The sequence below is a fragment of the Rhinolophus sinicus genome, linkage group LG04, assembly GCF_036562045.2.
Source record: "Rhinolophus sinicus isolate RSC01 linkage group LG04, ASM3656204v1, whole genome shotgun sequence".
NCBI lineage: Eukaryota > Metazoa > Chordata > Mammalia > Chiroptera > Rhinolophidae > Rhinolophus > Rhinolophus sinicus.
In genome coordinates this window covers 174,789,360-174,807,981 of record NC_133754.1, presented here as the reverse complement: position 1 = coordinate 174,807,981, position 18,622 = coordinate 174,789,360, and the positions used below count along the sequence as shown (strand labels likewise).

Below are 18,622 nucleotides of genomic sequence, written 5' to 3'. Positions count from 1 at the left end.
AGTAGCTCATTTCACCATCAAATTAACTTTGAGAAGCAGGCAACAAGGGAAGAATCACTTCTCATTTTGTACATGAAAAAGTTGAGTCCCAGAGAGAGGTGATTCAAGGTCACGTAGAACAAATGGCGGGGTCAAAACATCAATCCTAAACAGCTCTGTTCTTTCACACCAAGTTCATAGTTCTCTCAGCCACACTAAAAACACTCTGTCAAGCACAGGGTATGTAAAACCATCCCCCGTCAGAGGCATTACCAGAATGTTCCAGAATCAAATGCCAGAATCAAAATCAATACTTCTACCATTTTTCTTTTTTCCTTAGGATCTCTCTTGCTTTCCATTCTGAAAAGTACAGAGATGAAAGGTGCTCTTTCCTGTACAAAGTCTGTAAGTTGATTGAGCAGCCAGGATTCAAGCACAGGGACCAATTAGGTAAGAAGATGGGATCACATGAAACAACTTACCCGATTAGGTGGGAAAGGCTGCAAATGCTTGTATCCTTCAGGGACAAGGAAAAAGTCAGGCTCTTCAATAAATAGAAAACAAAGCTCTCAACTGAGCACAGTGATGATGAGAGAATGATCCTTGGGCCCACTGCTGCGTCCCTACTCTACGTGTTGGGGACCAATGCAGCCGAACCCCACCCCTTGTTTTGCTTCGATGAATCGCCCCACTCCCAACATATTTTCTATATAACCATGTAACACAGATTGTGACATTTTGTCCATTAAAACTCCAATGGCTTTCCATTGTACTCTTAGGGGGAAAAAGATGAAAACCTTTTACCTCGGGGGTGGGCCCCACATAATCCTGTGTTTTCTTCTTGCTCTTTGTCGTACCATTTGCTGCATCATTCATACCTCTCTGCCACCCCAACCTCCTGCCAGTTCCCACAATGAGCCAAGCCAGATGCTGCCTCGGCTACTGGGTGGTTAATTTTTCTTATGTCAGGAAAAGTATTTCCTTCAGGTCTCTGTTTAACTGTTATTCTACTTTCTCAGAGGGTCCTTCCTCCACCTCATCTACTGGACTGCCCTTCCTTCTGTTCTCTGCCACAGCAGCCTTTGTCCTTTCTCTTTCCTTCTCATTTCCTTCTCACTGCATGACAATTTACCTTATTGATTTGATGGGTCACTTATTTATTATTTGTTACCCCAATTAAAATGTGGGCTAGGATAGAAAACACGGTTTCTGTCACATGGGCAGTACAAGACTGAGATCACTAAACATTTTATCTCAGTTACCAGGACTCAACACAGAACCAGATCAGCGGATACTAGCTAAACATGCATATATGTTGTCACTTTGTTTAAGGAAACATGAAACAGGAGTTCAGTAGGGAAAAGAAAGTCTTTCCGTCAGTGGTGCTGGGTTGTTTAATTGGATACCTATACAAGAAAAGGATGTAGAGTGTCTCCAACTCTCAATTACTGCTGGTGGGCTACAGATAAACCCAGCCACTGTGGTGAACATCTTGGCAATATTTTCTATAAGGGGACATACTTATCCAATGACCTCACAATTCCTTTCGTGGTTATACACCCAAAGCAAAATGCGTGAATGTTTTCCCAAGATGCATTACAAGGATACTCATAGCAGTATTGTTGGTCATAGTTGTGAGCATTATTACTAGTACAACTAGTATTATCACTAGTCATATTTGAAATAAGATAAATGTCTATAAAAAGTAGAATTAATAAATGCTGATACATGCACAGAATGGAATAATATTCAGGAATAGAAAAGAACAAATTACTGCTACACCAAACTCAAATACATTCAAACAACTCAAATAAATTCCACTAGTGTAATGCTTGGTAAAATAAACCCTATGTGAAACAATACACAAAGTATTGTTCCTGGTACCAGATCAAAAGGAGATAGAAGTAATTTTTGGTCACATGGATGAGGATAATGTTAGCTTTGGGGGTGAGCATAGTAACAGATAGGGGATTAGCGTCGCATTTGAGTTTGTTGATATTATTCTTTCCTAATCTGGGTAGTGGCTATGTGGGGCATCGTCTTTGTGACAATTCATCAAGGTGTCAGCCAAGATTTATGCACTTTCCTGTGTATAAGTGTACTTCAGCAAAAAAATTAAAAAGTTAAACAAATATTTCTTTGATGAAGGAACAAAAAGAGAAAAGAAAGAAGAGAGAAGGAAGGAAGGGGGAAGGAGAGAGGGAGGGAGTAAGAAAGGAAGGGGAGAAGGAAAAAAGAAGAAAACAAAGGAAGGAAAGAAAATAATACAAAGTCACTTTTGCTATTTCTCATCAAACTATTGGAACTCTCACCACCTCACTGAAAACCTGACCTTAAACTATGCCCACCCAGGTCTGCATTTAATTCTCACCTACTCTTCCTAGAAGTCTGTGTCAGTATCTGTCACATGAGTCCCCTCTCCTGGGCCTTCCTTTGCCCGTAGCCTCTGTATCTGGCAAGGTGATGAATGCCTCAGGTCAAGCCCAGATGTTTTAAACTAGTTCCCTTCTAATCTTCTATAGAAAAGCCATGTCTGGAAAAGAATACATGCTTAATGCTAAATTGTCACTAACCTGACTAAACCGGCAAAATCTTAGGGGTGCACAATCAGGAGGAAGAGACACTGGGGCCAGACCATAGGAGGAATGGTTTCTCAAACTAGAAAAACATTTGGTCTGGGAAAAAGACCTATGGTTCCTATGTACTGGAAACTCTGATTAGCTCTGCTCCTGCCTCCCACAACCTCGTAACAGGAAACCCCTATGGCTGAGGTTTTAAGAACTGACGGTTGTAAAAATGAGGCTTACGCAACAGTGCCCTAAATTGTTTTGGCTAAATTAGGTTATGACGGTCTAAATTAGCAGGGCCCAAATCTTGCTGCTAAAAGAGTCAGCGAGGGAGTTTGTTCAAAATATGTTCTGCAACCCTTATTCCAGACTTACTGATTTAGAAACTCCAGGGATCTATCATATAAGTCATTCTCAATTAGCAGAGCACAAGGCCTGAAACTATCTATTCTAAGTAGTCACACATCTGTTGGAATTCCAGTTTTATCATAGCCTTTTTATATAGATTTGGGCAATTCATTTAACTTTCTCAGCCCCACCTTCCTTATTAGTAACATGGAGATGATAATTGGATGTATCTCTCAGTGCCGCTTTGAGTTTTAAATAAAACACTGAGTTAAACAAGGTGTTTGACAAATATCAAATGTTCAAAACTATTTTGCAATGTGTCAGCACTGATGTGAAATCGATATTAGGAAACCACTATTTTAGAGGTTGTCCCCTCCCTCATTCACACAGGGGATATTGGCACAGTGATTATTGGACGAGACTGTGAACTAACAAATTTGTGCATTAGTGATACATACTCCATCTACATATCACTAGCACACGTTAGGGTGTTTTCCTAATAAGTAGTTATTTATTTATGAGACTGTAAGCCAAATGAAGGAAACGTTCAGACCTATTTAGCTTACCAGTGTATCAGATATGTAGCTTATGTAGCACTTTGCCTGACCCAATAGGCATGCAAAAATAATATTGAATAAATTAACGATTGAAGCGTGAGCAATTCTACAGCAGGTTTACACAAACCTAGAGTTTAGAACCCAAAGAAGGAAGAAAAAAAACACATATCTGACCAAAAATCTCTGGGGAACTTAAGACCCAAAAGCTTGCCAGGTTTTGTAAATAAAAATACAGGGTGCCAAGTTAAATTTGAATTTCAGATCAACAACAAATGGTTTTTAGTATAAGTAGGCCCATGCAATATTTGGCATATGCTTGTCCTGAAAACCAGTCATTATTTATCAGAAATACGAATTCACCTGGGGCTACTGCCTTTTATATGGCAACCCTAAGGACCAGTGTAGCCTATTGTTTTTAAATGAAGAACTAATAAATATAACAGGAGAGTAGTAATTAAAAAACAAACAAAGAAACAAAAAACTCAGTACTGTTTACAGATCTGTTTAACTGTGTGTGTGTGTGTGTGTGTGTGTGTGTGTTTCTCTGTGTGTGTGTGTGTGTGTGTGTGTGTGTGTGCGCACGTGCGCGTGTGAAAGACAGGTGAGGGGATTCTCAATAAAAGTTTGCCGTTACTAAAGCCTTGTATGACCACATGTAAAAGGTTTGAATGTTAACCATTACGCGTAGTTACCTGACAGTTTTCTTACACTAGAAAGGTTCCAGGTGCTCAGCCATCCTTTCTTTCTCTTGCTTCTCTAACTAAAACAGAGGCCCATGTTTTAGCTAGCAAGTAATTAGGCTTCGTAAGAAAAGTGTAAATAAATCATTGACTCATGAACTTTCTAATTGTTCTTACCTATTATTTGATTTGAGCTCACCATGCTACCATAGAAGATACTCAAATGCTGGCTGGAGGATTAAATCGAGTATCGTTAAGGTCTTTCTTCTATGACCATGAGTTAGTTATACACACATATACATTTGCAAGCATTCATGCATCTTCGCATGCTCCAACACATTTTTGAGACATACACTGTCCAGAAAGAGGTGCTAAAGGAGATGTTGAAATGGGAGTTCTGTGAGACGAGGGACCCTGCCTAGACGCCGTGGGCCACGACTGGCACTTTATTTAATGCTGCCTGTGACCTCCCCATCCCGTGCTTTCTTAATCCCCTTTCCTCTATTTTTTCTTTCTTTGTTATAATATTTATGACCTTCTTTCTAGCCTACTATAAAAATTGACTGATTTATTACGTGTTGCTTATTTTTTATCTCCCCTTGGAAGGTAAGCTCATCCTTTGTAGACGGCCTTTTTAAGAAACACAGATCCCATCTTAAGTGGAAAGCAGAATAGTTGATGGCAAAATATTTGAGGCCTCCGGTTGCCCACCCAATATTATCTTTACCATCCACGTGTCAAAAATATCTAAAATTGACCTGGCCCTGCAATACTCTTAGAAAAAGTACTGTATCCCCATTTCTACTCCCTGCGCCCATGAATAATTGCGTCTGAGGCAACCAGCGGTATGGAGTAAATATGGATTCCAGTGACCTGCATTTCAACTTGAGCTGTATGTACCAAAGGGCTCTAAAATCTGATACTGATCACAGCAGAGTCATTTTCTCATCTATGCAATGGAGGCATGTGCCGATTGAACTCAAACACACCCTCTATATTTAAAGGCACGCTGATGTAAAGTTCCTGTAACCTCATATCAATGTTATAGCTACTAGGAACAAGAGGCTGAAATAAAATTGGTGTGTGTCTCTGGGATGAAGCAGGGCAAGTGAAGTAATGACATCATAAGGAACCAGAAAGTGGGACCCATTGCAAAATTGTGTTGATTTTACCCCTTGTAGTGGACCAGCTCTTTGCATAGCTGGATTTAGAAGTAGGACAAATAGAACATTGTTCCCAACCATTAAAAGAAGCAAATATCGATTTAAAGTCATTTGTCGTAATTACTTTAACACATAATTTTGTATAGTCAATTACTCCATATTCATGATGTAACGGCACCTCATTTATAATAATGACAATAATAAATTTCAGGACTTATTGGGAATAGACAGTAACCCAAACACTGGACTAATCACTTTGCACACAGTGTCTAATTTGAAACTTACAACCATCCCTGAGGAGGTATTGGGATCCCCATTGCAAAGATGAAGAAACTGAGGTTTGAGTTGATTAGCTAATGTGCCTATTATCACCTGGCTTGTAAAACAGAGCTGGAAGTTGATCTCAGGCTAGCGTTTCCAAGGCATTCACCCTTAACCCACTCTGCAGTGCTTTCTATCTGCTCTAGCAATAACCATTCTGTGTTACGGATAGCTGTGTTGTCTTTCTCCAACACTAGTATTTTCACGTCTTTGAGCACACGTAGGGATAATATCCTTCCCCCCTGCCCACCTTTAGTCCAAAGGAAAATCCATAGTGGGGGCAGAAGATGCCTGCCGGAAGAGCTTGAAAACTTATGATACTTATTTTTATCTTCTAACCTACATCTGAGAGTTGTGCCGATGTCATACTTTGCTTCCCCAATTGCGCCAAACAATGATCAAATAACGCTTAAGTATTTAGTAATGTGCATTAAATCATTTAATTGATGAGACTTCAAGTCCTTAAATGAGGAGAGGAGGTTTGGGGATAATGAAAGTTTAAATATTGGCTTAGGCTATAGATCCATAAGAAAATGATTCTAATAATCCTGGAAACACTGACTTAGTGCAAAATTGATTTTACAAGTCATTAAGAGAAAGCCCCTCCATTTAAAAAAAATAATTCATGTATGACTTAATCATTAGACAGGTTAGATGCTGGGAATTCCAATGTGAATGAGAAAAATGTGTTTTCTGTCCTGGGGTTTCAATCCTTTCTCATTCTGGCTTCTCTAACCAGGGTTTGTGAGTGTGTGTTTGTGTTGGAGGGTGGTGTTGGGGGATGGGGCATACAAAGAACACTGATTCATAGTGAAGCATGAAAGTGCTGTTGTAAGAAAACTTCAGAAGCCTACAGGCCCCAGAAAGAAGGGTGTTTAGCCCACAGTTGTGACAGGGGGAGGTTGATCAACATAGACCTCCAGCATGAAATAGTATCTGAGCTAAAAGTTAAAAAGACGTAAGCATTAGTAAGGGGAAAGGGATGAGATTGATATTATCCTTTGCCTACCAAAAAGTTATCCTCCTTTTTTATTGGTCCAGCGATTTTGGAACTAGGAGATATCACAGTCTGCCATGGGGATGGTGGCATTCTGAAAAAGGTCTCTTGCTACCTGTTTAGAGAAACGCACACACAAAGAACCTCCCTGACATGTAGAAAGCTGTTCCACACCTCTAGACGCTCCTGTAACTATCTTGTGACCACGGAAGCAAGGGCCAACACAGCCATCAAACCAGCCTTCTCACAGCCCTTATGTTCCTGAACTACTAACTCAGTGCCAGCAAACATTCATTATTCAACATATATTCAGATGAGAAAAATAAATCTCTATTTGTTGAAGTCACTGTTGTGATTTCTGTTGCTTGTGGCTTGAAAACAATTCCAATCACAAAAAAGAGCGGAGGGGTACAAAGTGAAAGGGTTTGAGGACAAAAACACAGTAGCATATTTCAGGATGTAAAAGAAGATTCAGAGGAGTTAGAAAGATCCTAGGCAGTAGAGAAGGAATGCTAAGAGAAGGGAGGGGCCATCGCTGGCCCAGCTTTCCTTCTCCGAAATTCAGTAAATATTTAAGGAGTAACTCTTTTCTGCTGGGTACTAGTTCAGGCAGAGGGAGGAGAAACAGCAGAATCCTGAGGAAAAACTGTGCCTGGCACTTTGGAGGAATAAGAAGGCCTGTGTTGCTGGAAAGGCGTGAGTCAGAGGAAGCGTCCTCAGAGATAAACTCGGAGAAGCAGTCAGGGGAGGCCATTGCATAGGGCTCTATCGGTCATTGAAAGACTTCGGCTTTTACCTCAAATGAGTTGCAGATATCTTGGGGGGCTTTGAACAGAGGGGCAGCGTGATGTGTTACCTCTGACAGGATGACACCTGTTAAGTTCAAACTAGACCTAGAAGGATGGGGGCAGAAGGTGAGACCAGGTGCGGAGCTATTGTACTAAGGCAGGCAAGTGATAATAATGGTTTGGCAAATGTGATGAGAAATGTTTGGGAGTTCGATCTTTTTTGATGATTGAATGTCAGGGTTTAATGATGGATTGACTATGAGCTGTAAGAGAAAGAAAAGAGTCAAGACTCATCCCAGAGCATAAGCGCTGAAGAACTGAAAAGATAGATTTGTGATTTATAGTAATGGGAAATACTGTGGGGCGATCCCCGCTTGTTTGTGGAACGTCAATCTTGAGATGGTATTTAGTATACTAGTGGAGAATGTCAAATATGCGGGTGGATGTATGAGTCCGGAATTTAGGAGCGTCCAGCACTGGACATAGAAATGTGAGCAATCTCCAAAGTACAGACTGCATTTAAAGGCGTGGGAGTGGAAGAGGTCACCAGGAGAGTGAGAGGAGGGAAAGAAGAATTTCAAAGTCTCACCGCCCGCACATTCCAGTGATAGGAGGTGTCAGAGATGAAGAGAAACAAGCAAAGGAGACTGAGCAGGAGCAACCTGGAAGAAACGACGAGGGTTAGGGTGAACTGGAAGCCAAGTGAAGAAAGTGTTTCAAGAAGGAGAGAGCGAATAGTGGGACATCACACCACGAGTGTAGTTACGGCTGATTTTAGATCTCAAATCTGCTGAGTCTATCTCCAAACATAGGGGAAATGGAGCTGGGTCGCCAGTCCCAGCTTGCTTCCATCATAGACTCAATGAATCACTAGAGGATTTTCTATTAATTTGGCAGCCCACATTCTGGAAGGGAGAGAAAATAATAACCTTATCAGGATTAGTGCATGTTCAGGATATAATCATTTTTCCTTTTTTTTTCTTTTTTTCGGTTTGTTTGTTTTTGTTTTTAAGATAAAATGGTCATTCTGCAAAAGTGATAAGAGACTGCTTTTCCAGCCAGCTGATGATCCAAGATTGCTCAGGAAGTAAACCAGCAGGATAAAACAGCCCCAGCGAGTCTTTATCATATAACCATACATGTCAAGCAATGTGAGAAATTCCTGAAAAACAAAAGAGGAAAAAACCTAGAGAGAGTTAAAAAAAATCTCAGTTTGAGCATGATTAATGAACAAGAAGGAAAAGAGAAACCCATCTGTCTCTGGTAGAGAAAAATGATGGAGCAAGGAACTCTTATCATACCACTCTTCGTGCTCCATAAAATATGAGTAACTTTTGGCAACCAGTCAAAAAGAAAGAGAAAATATGCAAAACACACACGGACTCTTCTGCACACACAGGGTGAGATAGGAGAAACTAGAGCTTCAAGGTTGATTTGCTAAGGATGGGAAGGTAAACTGTTATATACAAATATACATAATATTCTGGATGTTTCAATAAATGTCAAACACATTTTCTATACTGGCTATCTTTGCCTGTGCCTTCACATGCTTCTTTTGGTTTCTAAGAAATAAAATTACCTTTTATCAACCATGTTTGCATTCAGCATCCATGAATTTTGGCACCAAGAGCATTCAGAAAACAACTACAGTAAACTCTCCCTTAATTTAAGAAAGTCCTTTTATTTTCCTAAATAGAGAAATCAACTGTGTAAAGTATTAAACAGCTCAAGATAATTTACTATTTTCAAATATTCCAAAGCACATTAAGGCATTCAGGAATACATAACGGTTGACAAAGTAATTATTTGCGCTTACAATGAATCATTAAAATAGGTCCCCCAAGGGCTTCTATCCCACCACACTTGGTTAGGCTGATTTAAACAGAAACTACAAAAGCTTATATTTGGAAGGGCCTATGGATGATACAACTAATTTTTGTTAAACATAACTAAAATAATTTTATTTGTTAAAAAGCACTCTCATATACTGTTTCTCGTCATTATCCGCATAACAGACTTATCGCCAAAAATGTGATTGGATTTTTCCTAATTCTGTGCAAGTTAAAGAGACAAGGCTCAAATTGCGAATTTGTATTATGTATGGAAGGAATGTGTTTCAGCTCTGATCTGCATTTCTACTGAGGTTAATGTCAAATCTAAAAAACAAACAAACAAACAACAACAACAAAAAAACCCACCCAGAGTCAGTCAGTTCTCCTTTCATCACCATATATTTACTTTAATTTAAAAAAAAAAAGCACACATTTTTAGAGCTGGAGAAAAACCTTAGAGATCATATAATCCAAACTCTATTTTACTTAGGTGGAAACTATAGTTCAAGAGATTGAGCGACTTGTCTAAAGTCACACAGTAAGTTAGCAAAATTTATAGTTATGTTTCACTTATTAAGAGTAAGGGCTGTTTCCTTAGTCGAGTCCCTCAGCTCTTAGTGTGAGTTCAGTCTAGCTGGACATAGTCCAAGGGTATCGGTCTGCGTCCTTAAGGTTTACCAAGAAGTAAATCCGGTACCTTTTAACATTCTTTGGTCTAGCCATGATGACAACACTTAGGTTTGTAGAGAACTTCATAGAGTTTCCATCTGTAAAGAACTCTCACATCCATCCTCTAGCATGATTCCTTATGTGAGTATGGATAGATGAAAATAACCTTTTAACAGATAGAGAAACTGAGGCTCAAGTTTAGAGACTTGTCCTACGTGACATAGCCAGGCAGTGATGGAGTTAAACTGAATCCAGGTTATTTTATTTTATTTTTTTTTTAAAGCCAAGTGACCTGAATCTGGTACCTAATTCCTGTACCAGCTGGATACAGTAGATAATACTGTCCTCCCATGCCCTATGGTTTGAGGTCTTCAAAATCCATTCACTTCCTTGCTGAAGTTACTGAGCGGAAAGAAGAAACAAATATGAAACCCAGATTTAGGTTTGTCTGTGTTATTCATAAGCGTATGCTACATGAGCTTCATCCACATTATGCCAAAAAAAAAAAAAAAAAAGAAAAAGAAAAAGAAAAAGTTATTCCCCCCCCAAATATTCCCTTCTTCTTTAGAGCTACTAAATAAGATGTTTTATTTCACATGATTGATTACAGGAATCGTGCTCATATATCCAAGGTCTGACATTTTAAATCACATCTTCTTTTCAATTGAAGGAAATGAAATGATTTTCATATTTCGACATGATTGATTATTTGGAAGCTGAAGCCAAAAATCTATAAGAGTTCAATCTATAGCTCCTACCAGCTGATAGCATATTATCAAACCTTATTAAAATCATGCACGATTTGCAACTGCAGCTTTATATCTGACAGTAAGCAAATATAATGGCTTTCTGCCTTCAGATTGTACTCTTGTATTAATGTGGTGGCTGATATATCTTCTTATGAAAGGATTAAAGGTGATGTAAATTTTACCTTTGCAGATAAATGGTAATTCCTTTGTGTTTAATCTTCATAAGACATTGGGGAAATCTAAAATAGTGATGGGACTGAATGTTTATCAGTGGCAGATCTATAAAGAGTCTTTAATAGCAAACTTCTAGTCCCAATGGGATACCTCTTCCCAATTTTTCTGAAGTTCTCCTCCCTAAATCCAAACCCTGAGAGGTAGCTCAGCTATAAAGATAAGTCATCAGGGCATACAAGCTGAAATTTATACACTCCAGTGTAAGTCTAGTTATGGAAAGTGAAGGTTTCATTCATCTAAAGTTACACAGCAGGATATGGAACATAGAGACCAGCCACTATTCTGAGGGTTGGCACGTTTATGGGAAAATCAATGCTTAAGTTGTCATTTCCTCTGCTTTAATTACAATTTCAATTTTCTTTTTGGATGGTGCAGATCACATAAAAATGGGTCGTGTCTCTTCATTGTAAACACTACCCCATAAATCTGGGCTGTCATTGCTGGGCTCCACCACAGGCATTCAACTCTCTCCCTTTGTATCTAGAGTTAATTTTGGTTGTGAGGTTCACCGGGTGAAACAGCAAGTTTCCCAGTGACCTAGTGGCCACATGGATCCATTCATTAAGAGAACACCCAAATTATTCTAAGGAAAGCCAAAAGTTCAAGCTGAGACTCCACTAAGAATTTAATAAATAAGGAAAAACTTTCCTTTTAAAAAAGTTACTCAACAGACTATAAATGAGTTGAAGGAAGACTCTACCTCTCTTCTACTTTCATACTCCTAAAGGTGGGTCGAATCCTACAAGCATTGTTTTAAAACCTAGAGAGAGAATAGAGGATGGTCAACGAGTACAATACATATGGACCCTGTACTCAGAGTTTCCTACCCAAAGCTGTTCCTATACAACGACACAAGAAAGTGGAAGAAGTAGTGATAATTTTTCTATTAGAGAAAATAAAGGTTAGCACAGGAACGCAAAGAAGGGTCCCTTAGAAGTAAGCTTCAAGCAGACGGGAAACATACAGCCAAGTCCTGGTGGGTACGGTAAAAAGGCAGCGAAAGGAATTCCGGGAAGAAGAAGAGGAACGATGTCATGGTGAGCTGGTCCCAGAGCGTGGCTGGTTTGGTCAACATGGGCTAGAACGGAAATGGCCTTCCCTACAAGTCATGATGAAAAAGTCTCACTTTATCCAGAGGTTAATAGGCAGTCATTAAAGTGTTTTGACCAGAAAAGTTACACAATCATTTTTATGTTTTAGAATGTGGTAGACATGCAGTAAGTGATTCAGGAATGACTTCATGAAGAAATGAAAGCATTCCTACTCTTCATGGTAAGAATGATGTTGATTTGGGGGCACTTCTGAGTCTTCATATTTTCCCCATCAAAAATCCTCTCTTACTCTCAAGTACCCCAAACTAGAAACAACCCAAATGTCTTCCTTTCAGTGGGTGAATGGATAAACAAACTATGGTACATCCACACTATAGAATAGCACTCAACTACCATGTTTCCCCAAAAAATAAGACCGGGTCTTATATTAATTTTTGCTCCAAAAGACACATTAGGGCTTATGTACAGGAGATGTCATCCTGAAAAATCATGCTAGGGCTTATTTTCCAGTTAGGTTTTATTTGCAGGGAAACATGGTATAAAACGAAAGAAACATTCATATAAGTAGTGACTTAGATATATCTCAAGGGCCTTATGCAGTTTCTTTATAGTGACAGAACAGTTGTGTATCCTGATTTTGGTGATGGTTATACTAATCTATACATGTGATTAAATTGCATAGTAATATACACCACCACCACCAACAAAATGATTGCCTGTAAAAGTCAGTGAGACCCAATAAGGTCTGTGGTTTATTTAATAGTATTATACCAATCTCCGTTTCCTGGTTTTGATACTGTACTATAGTTACAAAAAATGTTACCATTGGAGGAAGCTCAATGAAAGGTATGGAAACTTTGTACTATTTTTGCATAGTCTTATCAACTCTGAAAGTATTTCAGAATAAATTGTTCAAAAAATGAGTATGTCCTTTCATCTTCTCTCAACCTTTGATTGACTTTCCTTTGACTTCAGGACAGAGTTCAAATGGATGAGCCTGAGACTTGAAACAGTTGTTTCGCTCTCTAGTCTCACTCACTCTTTCATAAAATTTTCTTGTAGTTATTTTATTATACTCAAAATTCATTCCCTGAATAGGCCATGTACTTCCCTTAATTTGTGATTTTTAACTGTGTTAACCCTAATTTTAGGTGATATTTTGTATGCATTATTTTATAAAATCATCACAATAACTCTAATAGGTCTCAGTTCCCCATGTTAATAGCAGAGTCACTGAAACTCGTGGAAGTTTGATCACAGACCTAGCAGGAAAAGAATTCACATGGGTCCGTTTTGACTCCTCTGTCCCATATTTATTTATGTATGCTGATGTTTAAATTACTTGCTTGCACGCAGAAGACTAACATGGCTGATGCCTTATGCTTCTACTTTCTTGTATTGCTGTACTGCATAAAATAGGTATTTCAATCTGAATGCAGATTGAAAGTGACCTGGACCTTATGATGTATTGTTTTCGACATCTGGACAATTCATCATTTTGCAAATTGAGTTGAAAGGGCCATGCTAAGTGTAAATAAAGATTTGAAGAAGAAAAAAAAAAAAGGATTTCTTAATGGAAACAAGCTACTGATCTGAAATTTGTGGGTGAGGGCCTGAGTATTTTCTGAAGCTTCTCTGCCATTGGGGAAGTTCTGCCACCCACTGAGATATGAGTCACACTAGAAATGATGGACTTGACACTAAAAACATGAAATTTCTTGTTCACTGCTGCCTGTGAAGGGAGCCTCAATTTTCACAGCTCAGGGCAAGAGATAGGAAAAATGAGTCAGCAAGGAGTCCAGGTATGAAACCTGTAAACAACCAAGTCTAGGAAGTTTTCAAAGTCCTCTTTTGAACTCTCCTCCATCAACCTTTTGGAATTAAGACGGATTCCATCTATAGGAACCAGGTGAATCAACAGCATTCCAATTTCAAATGTCCATCTATCTATTAATTGTTGACAACATGGCTTTGTAAAGTGAATATAAATCATGTAAAATACATAACACATATGCACACACATGACACTGAAGTTTTATGGGCTTTACGGGACACCTTGTCCCCTTACTAGGATCTCTAGTATAAAATCCTTGCTATAGAGGAAAGTGTCTAGTTTGAAGGTCAAAGAACTGTGCAATGCAACCTTGAGTCAATTATTTTATTTTCTGACCCTTAACTTTTTGACTGACAAACCAGAGTAAATAATAACTCCTCTACCTAAATTGAATGAAAACAATTTCAGAAAACATAGGTATGTGAAAGCTTCAGATACACTGCAAAGTTATAGAAGATATTAAATATGAATGCAATTATTTGTCCTAATACATTCAGCAAAGATAACAGCCATTGAAAAATAATGAGCATTGAACGAGTTGTGAAACGCAGAAGAAAAAGGTAGTTTTCAATTTCTCTGTTTTCTCTAAATTAAATCCTGCCCAACTGTACAGGAATTTACATGACATGTTACAGAAGTATTAGGACTATTTCAAAATATTCTGATATTCCTTCTGGGCAGACGGCAGGAATATAGGCAGGGCCACATGACTTGCTTTGCACAGTGAGACGCAAAAAAAATGATGTGTGTCAATCCCAGGTGAAAGTTTTACGATACAGAATGCAATGTACTATGTTTCCCTTTTCTGTTACACGAATATTGGAAATGCTTCGACAGGTAGCGTCTAATGAGATGAAACTCCATTAGTCTGAATGCCTGAGCAGCTACTATAAGTATACTCCCCTCTGACCAATTTTGTACGTGACGTGTGAAAGAGAAGTAAGTTTGTTAAATCTCAGTGATTTGGGGCTGGTTACTTTTACGCATAATATAGCCTTTCTTGATTCATTCACAATATATCTAACACCATGCCCTATCCAGCTTTAATCCCCTTCCCCACCAATGGATGCTTCATAAGCTAAATGAGGTATTTATGAGGTATTTTCAGTTCCTACATATTTCAAGATCACCAAGGAATGGGATTATATCTTATAAATTGATATAACACATAAGACTCCAAAGATGGCCACAGTGCATTACTTCCTTCCTTTTACAGGCATGGTATGCTATATCAAGACTACGTCTAATTCTCTTCCCCTTGAACCTGAGCTGGCCTTAGTCACCTGTTTTATTAATAGAATGTGGTAGAAGTGATATTTCTGGACTTTCAAGGATAGGTTTAATAAAACCTAAAGCTTCTGCCTATGTATCTTGAAATGCCCCCTCCAACAACCCAGCCGCCATGTTTAAAAAGTCCACATCACATGAAGAAACTACATGTGAGATTTTCAGTTGACAACATCTGCTTATATCCCAGCCCCAAATTAGCATCAATTTCCAGCCATGTGCATGAGCTGTTTTGGATATTCAGCTAAGTCAAGCCTATAGATGACGTCAGCCTCAGTGAACATCGGATGACAGTAACATGAGAGACCCCAACTGACAAATTCCCACCTGATACCCAAGACACCTAGGAGATGAGATATGAGAGGCTTGGGAGATAATAAATTGTTTTCAGTCACTAGGTTTTAGGATTGTGTGTTATATCGCCATAGATAACCTGAGTTCTCTATAGTATGCTTAATGTCTACATAAAATGGAAATAATGGTGCATATCGCACAGGATTGTTATAGAGATTAAATTCTGTAATGTACTTAATATGTTTTTATTGTCTGTAATATAACATGCACCGATCAAGATAGTCTTGGTCATAAAAGTTACCTTTGAAAAAAATCCTCAAGTGTTAGTGGATTAGAAAAAAATGAGTTGTGTTTCTCCCTCATTCTATTTGTCCATTAAGATTGAGTATGGTCACTCAAGGACCCAAGATGACAGGGCAATAGTCACCTTAAACTTTTCTGGTTCCTGGGCAAGATGAAGGACGCTCACTTTCTGGTACTTCGATGTGCTGAACTGAAAGCAACACCCATCACGTCTGCAACACATTCATGAGCGTGAATTGCACAGGGCAGCAAGTTAAAATCCTACCACTTGTTCTAGGAGTAGGAAAACATAGAAGCATTTGGCGAACAGCATGATCTCATGCTGTGCGTTTCTTTTTTCCCCATAAAATTATTCTAACAGAACATACCACAATTTACGTATTTGTTTTGTTATTGTCTATGTCCTTTGTAAGAAATAGCTGCCTAGACATAAACTCCGTGTCAGCAGACATTTCTATCCATTGTGTTCACCTCTGTATAGACATTTCTATCCATTGTGTTCACAAAACCCCCAGGAACAACAGAACTTGTGCATAGCACTGACTTAATCAAATATAGAATGGAAGTATGGGATATCATTACTGTCATCATCATTTTTTATCATTATATCTTCATAATAGTGTCGATACAAGCTACAGTTTCAAAGACATTTAGTACAGAACTGGAGAGGTATAGTCTGGAGACTACCATCGGAACATGAAAATTAAGCATAAATATCTGGATGGCTTTCACTTGGGGGAAAAAAAAAGGTTTCTGAGTAATTATTTTAATTCCAAAAGCATAGTTAGTACTAATGGATATGGACATGTATGGGACTCAACTATCAAGTAAGTATATTCTGGTGTCAGACAAACCCAACTTTGAATCTTGACTGCCCAAATTACTAGCTATGTGATTTGGGTTATAAATCAAATGTATTCAACCAAGCACCACTCCTTAGACATCTCACTCTTTCCACTTTCTCAAAGTATAAATTTTCATACATTTGGAATCACCACTCTCCCTCCCATTGTGCGGACTCTGTGCTCTCTCCCAGGCCCGCCTGCTCACTCTTGTTACAGAGACACACTCCAGCCTAATTTTCTCAGTGGTCCAAAACAGTTCCAGTAAATAATGTTAGCAGGATAGTGGTATCTTCTCTCTAGTAATTAGCACATCCTGCTTTCCTGCACTATGGCTTGCACTTCTTGGCGATACCTGACAGTGGGATAAAGAGGTTTCATATAGGACAACAGGCCTGGAGAGGCAGGAGCTGAGTGGAAGCGGGTTGTTCCACATCAGAAAGGAGAGGGCATCAAGTCATGATGCCATCCTTTCGTAACCAGCTCTATGATAATGTGAAATGAAACGAATAGGAAGTGTGTTGCCAGCAATGCACTGTGCTTTCCTCACACTCAGAACCATATTTGGTTTACTTAAGAATGAGGGAAGTTCACCAAGCTTCACAGCGCAGAAGGGTTTAAAATGCTGTAGAGAAAAAAAAATCTTTGTAAGTTCTAAAACTAGGATAGTCAGATATTTTTATTTGGGTGGCATGGAGGGGACGGTGTCCTAGAGGTTCATTTTTCCACAAAGAAATCTGTTGCCCTTCAGAAGGTAAACAAAATTGAGGAACAATTACAAATTACTCTGTTTAGTTAGACTCCAACAATATCAACCCCATGGTCAACCTATGGGACAAAGAATTTTAAGAGGTGGGCAGTGGTAGTAAGTGAGAGCTAAAATATGTGATCCCGGAGGACATTTTCTTTAACTCAAAAGCAAGGTCCTAGACTCACTATACTTCTGATACACTTAACAGCATACGAGGTATGACAATTAAGTTCGTGAACTTGTTGCAACAATGTTCCTAACCTTTTTTGATATCAGAGGGAGTATTCATTATTAATTTGTACCAACTGGACAAACAGTTAACCAAGTTTACTATTTGGAAGTGCTGAAAAGGTTGCGTGAAAAACTTAGACGACCTGAATTTTTCGCCAACAATTTATGGCTCTTGCATCACGACAATGCACCAGCTCACACGGCACTGTCTGTGAGGGAGTTTTTAGCCAGTAAACAAATAACTGTATTGGAACACCCTCCCTACTCACCTGATCTGGGCCCCAGTGACCTCTTTCTTTACCTGAAGATAAAGGAAATATTGAAAGGAAGACATTTTGATGACATTCAGGACATCAAGTGTAATACGCCGACAGCTCTGATGGCCATTCCAGAAAGAGTTCCAAAATTGCTTTGAAGTGTGGACTAAGCATTGACAGCAGTGCATAGCTTCCCAAGGGGAGCACTTCGAAGGTGACCTAGTGATATGCAGCAATGAGGTATGTAGCACTTTTTCTAGGATGAGTTTGTGAATATAATTGTCCAACCTCATATATTTTCCTTCCCCACCACTTTCTTCACTAAAAATAAAAACTATATATATTTGTAAATCTGTGCTTTTATGATACCTTCATTTATATTATACATATGGTTTCTTTCAAGAAAAATAAGAAATCTACAATAGTAATATCTCCCATAGCAAGACTATTGTAATTCCAGGTGTGACTAGATCAAGAGATTCAACTGGCGTCATCACAACTTAGTTTTTTTCTATCTGGGATGCACTCTCAGCTGGTTTCTTCTGTATAGCTTCCTTCTTGAGCAGATTTTCTTCAGGTGCTGGCAAAGATGGCCACTGGCAGCCTCAGGCTTACCTGGGCCTGAGTGCCCACTATCTCAGAAAGAAGAACTGGCTCTTTGGGGATGATTTCAGGTTTTTGATTAATCTGGCTTCAGCTATATTTGCATTCCTGAACCACTCATTTTAACCAGAATTTCTCAGTACTCCGACTGGCCAGGCCTGTGTCATAACCTCACCCCTAAACCATGCAAACCATGCATAGACTTAGACACACCTCAAACTCATAGATGGAAAATTGGAGCACATTTCCTATGCTGGATAAAGATCTTTTCAGTGTATTGTTTT

The 18,622-nt window shown here is 38.9% G+C and overlaps 1 long non-coding RNA gene across 7 annotated transcripts in view; it reads left to right on the top strand.

The window, feature by feature from the left end:
* The window catches only part of LOC109447129 (uncharacterized), a 79,670-nt gene that overhangs the window by 24,557 nt on the left and 36,491 nt on the right, over positions 1-18,622 (top strand). For 5 of the 7 annotated variants that reach the window (XR_012495915.1, XR_012495914.1, XR_012495913.1 and 2 more), the window contains exon 4: positions 320-429. This is a non-coding gene — a long non-coding RNA (uncharacterized LOC109447129). Of the gene's footprint in view, positions 1-319; positions 430-2,127; positions 2,168-8,413; positions 8,544-18,622 lie in introns of those variants that run through there. The other 2 variants (XR_012495918.1, XR_012495919.1) reach the window with 2 other exon arrangements.